This window comes from Oncorhynchus mykiss, chromosome 9 (assembly GCF_013265735.2).
Source record: "Oncorhynchus mykiss isolate Arlee chromosome 9, USDA_OmykA_1.1, whole genome shotgun sequence".
In the NCBI taxonomy this organism is placed as follows: domain Eukaryota; kingdom Metazoa; phylum Chordata; class Actinopteri; order Salmoniformes; family Salmonidae; genus Oncorhynchus; species Oncorhynchus mykiss.
In genome coordinates this window covers 46,577,062-46,592,546 of record NC_048573.1, presented here as the reverse complement: position 1 = coordinate 46,592,546, position 15,485 = coordinate 46,577,062, and positions in this window count along the sequence as shown.

Here is a 15,485-nt window from a genome sequence, read left to right as displayed (position 1 = left end):
ATCCTCATCTGGAATCTGTTTTCGTAAACTCAACCAAGTTAACCCAGATGGTACTCTTTATTTTGGGGGGAAATTGCTAGTAGCAACAACAGTTGACTAGAGATATATTTAGAAAATTCATGGTTAAGTGTATAGAGCCTATTGAGTATAGGCCATAATCTCTCAGACACCTAGCTCGTCCGTAAGTGATCCTAACCTTTGTCACAGTTGTTAATGTATCGGATGCAGCTGAGAAGAAGCAAAACACTAAGTCGATGAATTCACTGGAAACCTGCCCATTTGTAACAAGTATAGTAACAAGTATTCGTTGTTACACTTCTGTAATTACAGTCCGCAATTACTACCCGGTATATGTTTTTATTACATTGTAACTACGAGTCGTGACAGTAAACTACAATACTTGTTACAATGTAAGTACACATGTAATTACAATGTAATAATTACCGTTTAATAAAAGTGTTACCCAAATATATTTAGTGGAGAATGCATTAATGGTAAACGCTGCATATGTCAGCTCAATTGGAAATAACCTTTACATTTCAAGCGTGCTACAAAGCTAAACTTCAGCGATATGGATTAAATCAATCCCTTGGTGTTCAAAATCTTGTTTTATTCCAATTCAGCAGTCCACAGACGTTTGTCATTTATTTGACATACCATGACATTTGTCCAGTTTCCATAATGCTCTCATTTAAAAAAAAAGATACATAATAATTATACGGCAGAATTTTAATTTTTTTATTTTGCATGTCATAGACATAATTGTACAAGCAATAATTTAGATGTGCTTATAAATCAATAAGAATGTCCAATAAAGCTCCACAAATCAATCTTGTAGCCTATTAGAGCATTTTGTCATCGGGCCCAAAAAATTCGGAAGGCACTCCAGATGATCTGTCTGTTCCTTAGAGAGGAAATTAAGATGAATCCAACATCTTTGCCCCTATTTCCCACCAAATATGCGATAGAGGCTTACAAGCACGTCTCCCAAAGATGAGACCCAGGCTTGTGTACGTACCAAATGGTACCATATTTCCTATATTGTGCACTTCTTTTGACCAGGCCATGGTCAACGGAAGTGCACTATATAGGGAATAGGGAACCATTTAGAACGAAGATAGGACTCTCCGCTCTGAGATTGCCCTGTCGCTCTGATTCAGACCCTTTATCTTGATTGAAAGTGGTGTCTGCCTGTCGCACCAGAAGCAGAGAAACCCTATGTTAGCACTACATTGTTCTATTACAGCAAAAGCTGCCACTACAGATATTAAGTACACAATGACACATTACATCTGTTCGATTACTAGCCAAGTCATGAAAATGACAGTGAAAATGTATTTTTTATTGCTAATTGTAAGCTAATTGCAAAGAAATTGTATGTGTGTGGTTCTGTTCTAGAGAGTAGGGCTACATGTATTGACACTTGACTTCAATGGCAGGAATATGAACAATAACTAGAGCCAGAACAGTCAGTCAATGCTGATTATTTTCATGGCTTGCATCAACAACGGCATCTCCATTTTCATAAACATGCATGAGTGCACTTGATAACTGTCTCTAACTCAATCTTTCCATGATTCCTTGCGTCCTTTCCTCGCCTCCTCACCTCTTTCTCAACCATATTGGAGGAGAACATCCAAGGTCCCTCCCCTTGGACCTTCTTCTCCAATGCGTTTTAAGAAAGAAGCAAGGAGAGAAGATGCAAGGAATTGAAGAACCTTGAGAAAGAGCCAATGTTTTGATTCCACTGCAGTACCACCGTTTTCCTGTAGATGGTTGTCTTTGCTTGAACATGGAGCCACAGATTGCTTTTTACCTCTTCCGCAGGTTTTACTGTAGCAAATAAAGGCTTATTCTGAAATCTTACAGCTTTAGTCAGTGTAGGAAAAAAACATATTAGAAATGCCTAAAATATCATTAACATGCAATATGTGAACCCATAAGGCTGTATAAGCCTGCCAGTGGCTGCAATCTGTCTGTCTCAATGAAAGCAGCTCTCTGTGTTCATTTTGATTGACAGCTATCCCCAGATCCCTCACACAGTGTTATTATACAGGGTGCAGTGAGGAGTAATTTATCTCCAAGAAAGGAAAGGCCATGCAATTTGCAAGGCCAAGAAAGTGCAGGACTGCATTTATAGAGTGCACAGTCAGTAACCAATGGAAATGTGGCTGTAGTCTGTTCAAGACTAGCTCTTGTAGAGCCTTATGTAAGAGCATCATCTTCTCAGTCACACATCACAGCACATATTTTATTTTGCATGTAGACTACAGTATCTGCCATACACATTGGTTTCGGTATATGCTAAGAAAGTCTGCCTACTTCCTGGTTCAAGTCCTGTACTGTTTTTGAATGGGCTTCAAGCTAATATCAAATTCATGAAAATGTGGTCATTTAAGATATGCAAAATTGTATATTCATATTTATGGATGAATTCATTTAAACTTGATGCCTTTCATGAAGGTTTTCAATTGCATTTCTTTCTTTCATCAAAAACCTTCATTTTGAGTAAACGTCAATTAATCCACAAATACGAATATCATTTTACATAGGTTATATCTTAAATGACCTATTAGAAAACAGTATGGGACTTGAACCAGGAAGTAGGCCAGGACTTTCATGTGTTATTGCCAATTTCCTCCATCTTGTTTGCCTGATTGGTATTCATCAGCGCATGCAACGGAAAACATATATTTCCGTCTCTCTTTGGACAAGTCCAAGTAGTCCTTCTCTGTTTAAGTCTGTTTTCTTCTGTTTGGTGTCTAATGAATACAACCCAGGGCACCACTTTTACATGATATTCCAGACTCTCCCGATGCACAATTGTCTTCCCCTCATTGATATTTGCATCTCGTGTGAGTTGCGTTTACCCCGACACCTAGCTGGCCTCCCCCACCAAACCACCACCACCATCTCTTTTCTCTGTCCTTGGGAATTCAATCATGGGAAAGCAGAATGCCTTCTGCCTTCATGCATGTAACACAGCTTCGCTGCATGTCCTTGACGTAATATAATTTTCACTTGTCATTTTGGATGTTGAATATACTGTATGTGAGTGGGGAAATTATAGGACTGTAAGTATGGCATTTGTATGTGTACTTTAAGGTCTTTCTATAGCCTAAATAATGGGGGCAATCTGTGGGATCAACGTTGGGATAGACGTTTCAAAATTTCAGACTGGTTGTAAACAAAAAAAATGATTTTCATGCAGTTCCACATGTGTACTTACACTAATAAAAGTGAATATATGCAAATTGACCCATAACTCCTCCTATACAACAACATAGGACTAAGACTATTCATCCTTTAAGCAGGGTTCATACAGACATTGGCAAATCAAATGCAAGCACTTAAATGTAATTTTTGAGGACCTTAATTGTACATATAGCCCCCCCCCCCCCCAACCCTAACCCTAACCCTAACCCTAACCCTAACCCTAACCCCCCAAAAAAAGCATGGCAAAAGTTTCCAAAAGGAAGGCCATTACCACTTTAAGAATAATGCATTTTTAGGCCTTGCCAATGCATTGATATTCAAATGATTATTACATTCTAAAAAATGTGAGAATGATGTGGACATTGTCTGACTAAATAGATTGGATGCATGGGGATTTTTCTGTAGCCTATGTGGCCGACAGTCATAAAGCCATGAATAACGGTAGCATTAATCTCACCATAATAATCACACATGGTTTTACCGCAACAGAGTAGCGCAACACCCTTCAATTGAAGCTGCGGGAAACAAGCAAAAATGGCCACATTTCTCAAAAACGGATAAAAAAAGAAATCACAGATAATTACAAGGGAGCAGGAGAACTTATCAATTGGCTACAAATTGAGGAAATGTCAAATTTTCAAGGTATGCCTATTCCAGTACTTGAATTTCTGAGTTCCAAATTCAAGTAGGCTCCTTAAGCCCTTTCTATTGTTTAAAATTTCAGGTGTAACATGGAAAGTAAAACGTAATTGTCATTATCAGATCTTATCATGAATAAGCCCCGTGGGCTATGTCATTTGTTGTCATTATATCCAGAATAATTAGCAAGAATAACATTGGGAGTCTATACAATTGTACACAGTAGACTCGGTGTCCCTGCTCTACAACACATTATCAACATACATTTGCTAGGGATATTAGATCCAACTTGGATTCAGGCACAACTGTCTTCACTAGTTTAAAAATGTCTTCCTGGATTAGATGATGATGTGTGAAAATATCACAGTGTAACTAATCAGCTGGGAACCAAATGCACATCCAACAAGTACTATGCATAATTATTGAAGAATCACGTTAATGACAGTATCGATTTAGGTTTTAAGTATCAAGGTACGGTGACTCTTTGGTGGGAAGCATTCGATTTTGCAACAATTTAATACATGATTTTGGATTTGTGCGCCATGTAAACAGTTTTTACCCCCTTACATAAGGAGACAAGAAATGTTACATACAGTAGTTGCACTGCATTTCTGGGGCACAAATCTACACAAAACACTGTCCGACAGCTAGATCCAGGATTCTTCAGGGTTCAATTTCAATGTCTAATTTAACTGATTAATGCTTAATATATGATATGCCATAAATGCAAGGATAGAAAAGTCATTTTTATGTCACTTGATTTTGGACAAATCCGTCAAGACACCAAACATGATAAAGTTAAACATATGGTTAAAATCAACTGGTGAATTTGATTGAATATAGCTATGATCCCCACTTACAGTATATATTAATGTAATGACATATAAAAAATGCAGATTATTATCTATGACTTATAAACAGCTGTAACAAGTTGTCCAGCATGGGAAATCCTCACTGCCATCCTAGTTTTATAGAAAGACCCAGTACTGAATTGTAAAAAAATAAAAAGGGAAAGGTGAAGCAATTAATAACAAGTAAGGATTGAAATGTCAATTTATGTGAATGATATCGATGCAACTACTGTATATGGTTGAAGAAGAGTATGGTACCATTCAGTAAACTCAACTTAGACCAATACTCCACTCCCTGCATGTAATATTATTCTTGTAATAACCAACGCTCCTTGTTATTGAATGCTTTGTGAATCCATTGTCTTTCGACAGACCCAAAACAAGTCTAATTTGACCTCTGACTCTTGAGAATGCACCTGCCCCCCCCTGACCACACACACACACACACACTACAATATTCTGTTATGTACATTACAGCACTGTACATGCCCTGGATTTGACCCACATGCTAAATCCAATTGCCATATTATCTGCACTCTAATGTTCTTCTCATTCCAGTCATCTTGCAGAGAGGGAATCAGATTTGGAGCCTAGATTGCCCTGAGGCATCTTCAAACAACTGTTAGGCACTTGAATGGTAAAGGGCTTGTCATATCAATCTCCAGGAATTGGGAATTCAGGGATACAGGACATGCAGGGGGTGTAAGGGATTGGCTGTGATTGGCTGTGTAGGAAACATGGTTCCCATTGCTGTGAGGTGAGAAATGCAGCTTATTGAGGGATAAAGCAGCCTTATACCGTGTTTGTTTGTTATTACTCCATTCCTGTCATATGGCTAGTAAGGCCCTTTGTCAGTGAAAAAAACTTGAATAGGGCATTTCAATTGTCGTACAAACACTAAGATTCAGAATCACCTTTATTCGCATGTACAGGAATTTGACTCTGTGAAATGGTGCTGCCACAATAAACAGAATATAGAGACAATAAACAGAATATACGCACTACATATATAGATGCAGAATTTACACCATCCACATACCATATTTTCCAGAGATTCTGGAGCAGAGGGGCCACAGCCCCTAGGAGAACAGTTGCTTTACTTTGGGCAAAGGAGAACGGTTCCCCGACATAGAAGTGTCATACCAGCCTGTGCCGTCGCTTCCCCGCCCACCTCCTCAGACTCTGTGGAGGCCCCAGCTGATCCCCCCACGGCTCCCCCTGGCACCGACAGAGATGAAGAGAACCCCAGGGAGGAGAACACCCCTGGAAAAATGTTTTCAGAGTTTCCCTTTGCGGAGGAGGGAAAGGGAACCTCCCCGGGACAGTTTGGCACTGCCCAACTCACCGATCCCAACCTGGAACAGGCGAGGACGAGTGTGGGAGCTGTCGGTGGAAAACCAGTAGAGGGGGTGAGTGATTGTTCCTTTCCACATTTTGTGGTAAAAAATAATCTATTTTATCGGGTTGTGAAAGTGGGAGACGAAATGGTGGAACAACTCCCAGTGCCCAAATGTTACATCTCCACACTCACATTTGCTTGGAGCACACCTAGGAGTGGGGAAAACCTATGATCGGATCCTGGCCCAAAATGAAGCCTGAAATGAAGTGGGCTGTCCAGGATTACTGCCGGCAGTGAGAGGAATTCCAGAAAACAGCCCCAAAGGTAACCTATCAAAATCAGTTGATCCCTTTACCAATAATCAATACACCTTTTCAGAGGTTAGCCATGGACATAGAGGGGCCTCTGCCCAAGTCCAATCGAGGACATAGGTACATCTTGGTAATCATGGACTTTGGCACCTGCTACTCTGATGCCATCTCACTATGTGCCACCAGCGCCTGTTCCTTCTATTCAGTTGGGTTGGGATTGCAGAAGAAGTCCTGACCAATCAAGTATCATGATTCATGTACCGGATAATGAAAGAAATGTGCAGGATGTTAAAGGTGAGCAAAATACGTACTTCTGTGTGCTACCGATGGGCTTGTGGAATGATTTAACAAAACCCTGAATCAAATATTAAGGAGAGCCATTGACGCAGGAGGAATAAATTGGGACTAAGCTAATACCCTTTGTTCTGTCCTCCATGAGAGAGGTGCACAGGAATCCACAGGATTCTCACCCTTCAAACTGCTGTACAGCAGATGGCCCCGGGGAATGCTGGACCTGGCAAAGTATGCCTGGGAGCAACAACACTCCCTTAACCAGTCAGTTATTGAATGCATGAAAGAGATGCATGACGAGAGTCTTGCCTCTGATGTGGGAAAACATGCTCCAGGCTCAGCAGGTCCAAGCCTGGGTCTTCAACAGGAGGGCCCATCTCCTGGCGCACTGGTCTTAGTACTCATCTCCACCTCTGACTGCAAATTCCTGGCCAAGTGGCAGGGCCTGTATGCGATAATAGAATGAGTTACCTGAGAGACATTTCAATTGTATTTCTCCCCACCCCATTGTCCCCAACCTTTATTAAACAACAACTTGGTTTTGAGCACTGCAAAACGGTCTCCTGTTGTCTTATTTTATTGTGAGTTTCACCTCTGACTCCCCTGGGCTGCCACAATGTATAAATAGTATACCAAACATTAGGACCCCCCTCCCGTTTTGACCTCAGAACAACCTTAGTTCATCGGGACATGGACACTACAAGGTGTTGAACGCGTTCCACAGGGATGCTGGCCCATGTTGACTCCAATGCTTCCCACAGTTGTGTCAAGTTGGCTGGATGTCTTTTGGGTGGTGAACCATTCTTGATACACACAGGAAACTGTTGAGCGTGAAAAACCCAGCAGCGTTGCTGTTCTGGACACAACCGGTGCACCTGACAACTACTACCATACCTAGTTTAAAGGCACTTAAATCTTTTGTCTTGCCCATTCACCCTCCGAATGGCACACTGTCATGTTGTGTCTTGTCTCTGTCCTTTCCCTTCACCCTGTCTCCCTCTGCTGGTCGTTGTTAGGTTACCTTTTCTCCCCCGCTTTCTCCCAGCTGTTCCTTGTCTCCTCTAACTACCCATTCACCCCGTTTCCCACCTGTTCCCTTTTTCCCTCTGATTAGGTCCCTATATCTCTCTCTGTTTCTGTTCCTGTCCTTGTCGGATTCTTGTTTGTGTTTCATGCCTGAGCCAGACTATCGTCATGTTTGCTGTAACCTTGTCCTGTCCTGTCGGAATCTGCCGGTCTATCTGAGCCTACCTATGTTTGGTTATTAAAGAAGCTCTGTTTAAGTTAGTTCGCTTTTGGGTCCTCATTCACTCACTTTAACAGAAGAATCCGACCAAGAATGGACCCAGCGACTTCGGATCCTCTCCACTCAGCCGTCGGGATCCAGGGAGCGATGCTAGGCAGACACGAGCAGGAAGTGTCTGCTGCTCGACATGCCGTTGAGACCCTGGCCACCCAAGTCTCCAACCTCACAGAACAGGTTCACCATCTCCGCCTCGATCCACCGGCCACTTCCAGGGCTTTCGAATCTCCGGAGCCCAGAATCAATAACCCGCCGTGTTACTCTGGGGAGCCCACTGAATGCCGCTCGTTCCTCACCCAGTGTGATATTGTGTTTTCTCTCCAGCCCAACACTTACTCCAGGAGCACTGCTCGTGTCGCCTACGTCATATCTCTCCTTATTGGACGGGCTCGTGAGTGGGGCACGGCAATCTGGGAGGCAAGGGCTGAGTGTACTAACCAGTATCAGGACTTTAAGGAGGAGATGATACGGGTTTTTGATCGATCTGTTTTTGGGGAGGAGGCTTCCAGGGCCCTGTCTTCCCTATGTCAAGGTAATCGATCCATAACAGACTACTCTATTGAGTTTCGCACTCTTGCAGCCTCCAGTGGCTGGAACGAGCCGGCTTTGCTCGCTCGTTTTCTGGAGGGTCTCCGCGCAGAGGTAAAGGATGAGATTCTCTCCCGGGAGGTCCCTTCCAGCGTGGATTCCCTGATTGAACTCGCTATTCGCATTGAGCGACGGGTTGATCTGCGTCACCGAGCTCGTGGAAAGGAGCTCGCGTTCTCCGTTGCCCCCCTCTCCGCATCACTACCATCTTCCTCTGCCGGCTCGGGAGCTGAGCCCATGCAGCTGGGAGGTATCCGCATCTCGACTAAGGAGAGGGAACGGAGAATCACCAACCGCCTCTGTCTCTATTGCGGTTCTGCTGGTCATTTTGTCACTTCATGTCCAGTAAAAGCCAGAGCTCATCAGTAAGCGGAGGGCTACTGGTGAGCGCTACTACTCCTGTCTCTCCTTCAAGATCCTGCACTACCTTGTCGGTCCATCTACGCTGGACCGGTTCGTCAGCTTCCTGCAGTGCCTTAATAGACTCTGGGGCGGAGGGCTGTTTTATGGACGAGACCTGGGCTCGGGAACATGACATTCCTCTCAGACAGTTAAGGGAGTCCACGGCCTTGTTCGCCCTGGATGGTAGTCCTCTCCCCAGGATTCAGCGTGAGACGCTACCTTTAACCCTCACTGTTTCTGGTAATCATAGCGAAACCATTTCTTTTTTGATTTTTCGTTCACCTTTTACACCTGTTGTTTTGGGCCATCCCTGGCTAGTTTGTCATAATCCTTCCATTAATTGGTCTAGTAATTCTATCCTCTCCTGGAACGTCTCTTGTCATGTGAAATGTTTAATGTCTGCTATCCCTCCTGTTTCCTCTGTCTCTTCTTCACAGGAGGAGCCTGGTGATTTGACAGGGGTGCCGGAGGAATATCACGATCTGCGCACGGTGTTCAGTCGGTCCAGGGCCACCTCTCTTCCTCCACACCGGTCGTATGATTGTAGTATTGATCTCCTTCCGGGAACCACTCCCCCCCGGGGTAGACTATACTCTCTGTCGGCTCCCGAACGTAAGGCTCTCGAGGATTATTTGTCTGTAGCTCTTGACGCCGGTACCATAGTCCCCTCCTCTCCCGCCGGAGCGGGGTTTTTTTTTGTCAAGAAGAAGGACGGGTCTCTGCGCCCCTGCATAGATTATCGAGGGCTGAATGACATAACAGTTAAGAATCGTTATCCGCTTCCTCTTATGTCTTCAGCCTTCGAGATCCTGCAGGGAGCCAGGTTTTTCACTAAGTTGGACCTTCGTAACGCTTACCATCTCGTGCGCATCAGGGAGGGGGACGAGTGGAAGACGGCGTTTAACACTCCGTTAGGGCACTTTGAATACCGGGTTCTTCCTTTCGGCCTCGCTAACGCTCCAGCTGTCTTTCAGGCATTAGTCAATGATGTCCTGAGAGACATGCTGAACATCTTTGTTTTCGTTTACCTTGACGATATCCTGATTTTTTCACCGTCACTCCAGATTCATGTTCAGCACGTTCGACGTGTCCTCCAGCGCCTTTTAGAGAATTGTCTTTTTGTGAAGGCTGAGAAGTGCACTTTTCATGCCTCCTCCGTCACATTTCTCGGTTCTGTTATTTCCGCTGAAGGCATTAAGATGGATCCCGCTAAAGTCCAAGCTGTCATTGATTGGCCCGTCCCTAAGTCACGCGTCGAGCTGCAGCGCTTTCTCGGCTTCGCGAACTTCTATCGTCGTTTCATCCGTAATTTCGGTCAGGTGGCCGCTCCTCTCACAGCCCTTACTTCTGTCAAGACGTGCTTTAAGTGGTCCGTTTCCGCCCAGGGAGCTTTTGATCTCCTCAAGAATCGTTTTACATCCGCTCCTATCCTTGTTACACCTGACGTCTCTAGACAGTTCGTTGTCGAGGTTGACGCGTCAGAGGTGGGCGTGGGAGCCATTCTTTCTCAGCGCTCCCTCTCTGACGACAAGGTCCACCCATGCGCGTATTTTTCTCATCGCCTGTCGCCGTCGGAACGTAACTATGATGTGGGTAACCGCGAACTGCTCGCCATCCGGTTAGCCCTAGGCGAATGGCGACAGTGGTTGGAGGGGGCGACCGTTCCTTTTGTCGTTTGGACTGACCATAGGAACCTTGAGTACATCCGTTCTGCCAAACGACTTAATGCGCGTCAGGCGCGTTGGGCGCTGTTTTTCGCTCGTTTCGAGTTCGTGATTTCTTATCGTCCGGGCTCTAAGAACACCAAGCCTGATGCTTTGTCTCGTCTCTTCAGTTCTTCAGTAGCCTCCACTGACCCCGAGGGGATTCTCCCTGAGGGGCGTGTTGTCGGGTTGACTGTCTGGGGAATTGAGAGGCAGGTAAAACAAGCGCTCACTCACACTCCGTCGCCGCGCGCTTGTCCTAGGAACCTTCTTTTCGTTCCCGTTCCTACTCGTCTGGCCGTTCTTCAGTGGGCTCACTCTGCCAAGTTAGCCGGCCACCCTGGCGTTCGGGGTACGCTTGCTTCCATTCGCCAGCGTTTTTGGTGGCCCACCCGGGAGCATGACACGCGTCGTTTCGTGGCTGCTTGTTCGGTCTGCGCGCAGACTAAGTCCGGTAACTCTCCTCCTGCCGGCCGTCTCAGGCCGCTTCCTATTCCCTCTCGACCGTGGTCTCACATCGCCTTAGATTTTGTCACCGGACTGCCTTCGTCAGCGGGGAAGACTGTTATTCTTACGGTTGTCGATAGGTTCTCTAAGGCGGCTCATTTCATTCCCCTTGCTAAGCTCCCTTCTGCTAAAGAGACGGCACAAATCATCATCGAGAATGTTTTCAGAATTCATGGCCTTCCGTCAGACGTCGTTTCGGACAGAGGTCCGCAATTCACGTCTCAATTTTGGAGGGAGTTTTGCCGTTTGATTGGGGCTTCCGTCAGTCTCTCTTCCGGCTTTCACCCCCAGTCTAACGGTCAAGCAGAACGGGCCAATCAGACTATTGGTCGCATCTTACGCAGTCTTTCTTTTCGCAACCCTGCGTCTTGGTCAGAACAGCTCCCCTGGGCAGAATACGCCCACAACTCGCTTCCTTCGTCTGCGACCGGGCTATCTCCTTTTCAGAGTAGCCTCGGGTACCAGCCTCCGCTGTTCTCATCTCAGTTCGCCGAGTCCAGCGTCCCCTCCACTCAGGCTTTTGTCCAACGTTGCGAGCGCACCTGGAAGAGGGTCAGGTCTGCACTTTGCCGTTATAGGGCGCAGACTGTGAGGGCTGCTAATAAGCGTAGAACTAAGAGTCCTAGATATTGTCGCGGTCAGAGAGTTTGGCTCTCCACTCAGAACCTTCCCCTTAAGACGGCTTCTCGCAAGTTGACCCCGCGGTTCATTGGTCCGTTCCGTATTTCTCGGGTCATTAATCCTGTCGCAGTTCGACTTCTTCTTCCGCGATACCTTCGTCGCGTCCACCCGGTCTTCCATGTCTCCTGTATTAAGCCCGTTCTTCGCGCCCCCGCTCGTCTCCCCCCCCCCCCCCCCATCCTTGTCGAGGGCGCACCCATCTACAGGGTCCGCAGGATTTTGGACATGCGTCCTCGGGGCCGTGGTCACCAGTACCTTGTCGATTGGGAGGGGTACGGTCCTGAGGAGAGGAGTTGGGTTCCCTCTCGGGACGTGCTGGACCGTGCGCTGATCGAGGATTTCCTCCGTTGCCGCCAGGTTTCCTCCTCGAGTGCGCCAGGAGGCGCTCGGTGAGTGGGGGGGTACTGTCATGTTGTGTCTTGTCTCTGTCCTTTCCCTTCACCCTGTCTCCCTCTGCTGGTCGTTGTTAGGTTACCTTTTCTCCCCCGCTTTCTCCCAGCTGTTCCTTGTCTCCTCTAACTACCCATTCACCCCGTTTCCCACCTGTTCCCTTTTTCCCTCTGATTAGGTCCCTATATCTCTCTCTGTTTCTGTTCCTGTCCTTGTCGGATTCTTGTTTGTGTTTCATGCCTGAGCCAGACTATCGTCATGTTTGCTGTAACCTTGTCCTGTCCTGTCGGAATCTGCCGGTCTATCTGAGCCTACCTATGTTTGGTTATTAAAGAAGCTCTGTTTAAGTTAGTTCGCTTTTGGGTCCTCATTCACTCACCTTAACACACACATACACAATCCATGTCTCAATAATCTCAAGGCTTAACAATCCTTATTTAACCTGTCTCTTCCCCTTCATCTACACTGATTGAAGTGGATTGAACAAGTGACATCACTAAGGGATCATAGCTTTCATCTGGTCAGTCTATGTCATGGAAAGAGCAGGTGTCTTTAATGCATTGAGTAGTTATACTGTTCTAGCCCCTACTGCCACTGCAACTATGTATTGTGTATAGTTATAGTGTAAGACTATGACAACTACTACTAGTAGTTCTATGACTGCCGGGTTTTCTTCTACTATTTTTTATTTATTTATTTTTATTTCACCTTTATTTAACCAGGTAGGCTAGTTGAGAACAAGTTCTCATTTGCAACTGCGACCTGGCCAAGATAAAGCATAGCAGTGTGAACAGACAACACAGAGTTACACATGGAGTAAACAATTAACAAGTCAATAATACAGTAGAAAAAAGGAGAGTCTATATACATTGTGTGCAAAAGGCATGAGGAGGTAGGTGAATAATTACAATTTTGCAGATTAACACTGGAGTGATAAATGATCAGATGGCATGTACAGGTAGAGATATTGGTGTGCAAAAGAGCAGAAAATAAAATAAACAAAAACAGTATGGGGATGAGGTAAGTTAAAATGGGTGGGCTATTTACCGATAGACTATGTACAGCTGCAGCGATCGGTTAGCTGCTCAGATAGCAGATGTTTGAAGTTGGTGAGGGAGATAAAAGTCTCCAACTTCAGCGATTTTTGCAATTCGTTCCAGTCACAGGCAGCAGAGAACTGGAACGAAAGGCGGCCAAATGAGGTGTTGGCTTTAGGGATGATCAGTGAGATACACCTGCTGTAGCGCGTGTTACAGGTGGGTGTTGCCATCGTGACCAGTGAACTGAGATAAGGCGGAGCTTTACCTAGCATGGACTTGTAGATGACCTGGAGCCAGTGGGTCTGGCGACGAATATGTAGCGAGTGCCAGCCGACTAGAGCATACAGGTCGCAGAGGTGGGTGGTATAAGGTGCTTTAGTGTCAAAACGGATGGCACTGTGATAAACTGCATTCAGTTTGCTGAGTAGAGTGTTGGAAGCAATTTTGTAGATGACATCGCCGAAGTCGAGGATCGGTAGGATAGTCAGTTTTACTAGGGTAAGTTTGGCGGCGTGAGTGAAGGAGGCTTTGTTGCGGAATAGAAAGCCGACTCTAGATTTGATTTTCGATTGGAGATGTTTGATATGAGTCTGGAAGGAGAGTTTACAGTCTAGCCAGACACCTAGGTACTTATAGATGTCCACATATTCAAGGTCGGAACCATCCAGGGTGGTGATGCTAGTCAGGCGTGCGGGTGCAGGCAGCGAACGGTTGAAAAGCATGCATTTGGTTTTACTAGCGTTTAAGAGCAGTTGGAGGCCACGGATGGAGTGTTGTATGGCATTGAAGCTCGTTTGGAGGTTAGATAGCACAGTGTCCAAGGACGGGCCGGAAGTATATAGAATGGTGTCGTCTGCGTAGAGGTGGATCAGGGAATCGCCCGCTGATGATGATCACTACCAGGGTTGGGTATGTTATTTTCTAAATGTAATCCGTTACAGTTACTAGTTACCTGTCAAATGTTAATCAGTGACTTTTGGATGACCCCAAACTCAGTAACGTAATCTGATTACTTTCCCCTTAAGAGGTATTAGAAGAAGACAAAAAATGTACGTTACCAATTGAACGACATCGATTGCTGGATAAATCAATGTTAGAGTTTACATAGCTGGCCATAAATGGATGTTGCATTTTAGTTTATGGATTGGTTATGTAGGCTTCTTCTAACCCATTGCTTTTAACTACAGATAATAATATGTATGTCAGATTTCCAATCGATCCAATTAATTTAATCCTTCATGATCTTCAAGAATACTTGGAAATTTGGAAATATAGATTAGTCAAATTGTTTTACCTGAGCATAATTCAAAAACTAAGGATTTATTAGCCTGCTCTGTTGTTTATGATTTTGTTGTCAATGGAGAACTGATTGGGCTCATTGCTTTGAATTGAAAAACAAGGCTGCTCTCATGGAATGGCATGCTTTGAGCACTACCAAAACGTGCTATTTGCATGGGAAAAAGGTTTGCGGAGCATGTGTCCATTAGGCCGTTGGACTTAATCAGCACGAGTTAGATGTACAATAAAAGCTCCACTTGTGTTGTTCTTAAATTAAACTCGTTTTTGATTGATACCACAGAGGAGTTTAGAAGGGAGGCACTGGCTCAAACTTTTATTCCACAGGCTGTGATCAGCACTATGTAGCTGTTGCAAGAGCACATTTTTCATTGGCTATTGACAAAAACAATGGCAGCTTAAACTTCTTAAATTGAACCATTATTTGGTTAAAATGCACATATACATTTTTGAACAGGCATCCACAACAACCACAATCCATTTGTAAGGCGCACAGTGGTGTACCCGCAAGGTCTGTGTTTGTATGCGGGGGCTGTGGTGGTGTGTGGTACGAAGTGGGTGTTCTAGCTTGCATGGTTCCCTGGGTGAACCCCCACTTCAGCGCCACCCCCCCGACCCAAAAAATAAGAAGCACCATTCTGCACTAACTGTAATTTTTATTCAGACATTTGGAATAACATTTTTTTTTTAAATCATAACATTTAAACTATACAAATATAACAATATGTATGAAAATAAAAAATAAAGTACATTTGTTTTGATTTGGCACTGGAGCATCAATACATTACCCATCCCCCCAACACGGTCAACCAATAGTCAAGACTAAACCAATTCACCTTGGTGATGTGCAGACTGGTTTAATATTATTATTAATAATTTCGCACACAAACAGAAAAAAATGCAACAATAAGTCTGTGAAACGACATAT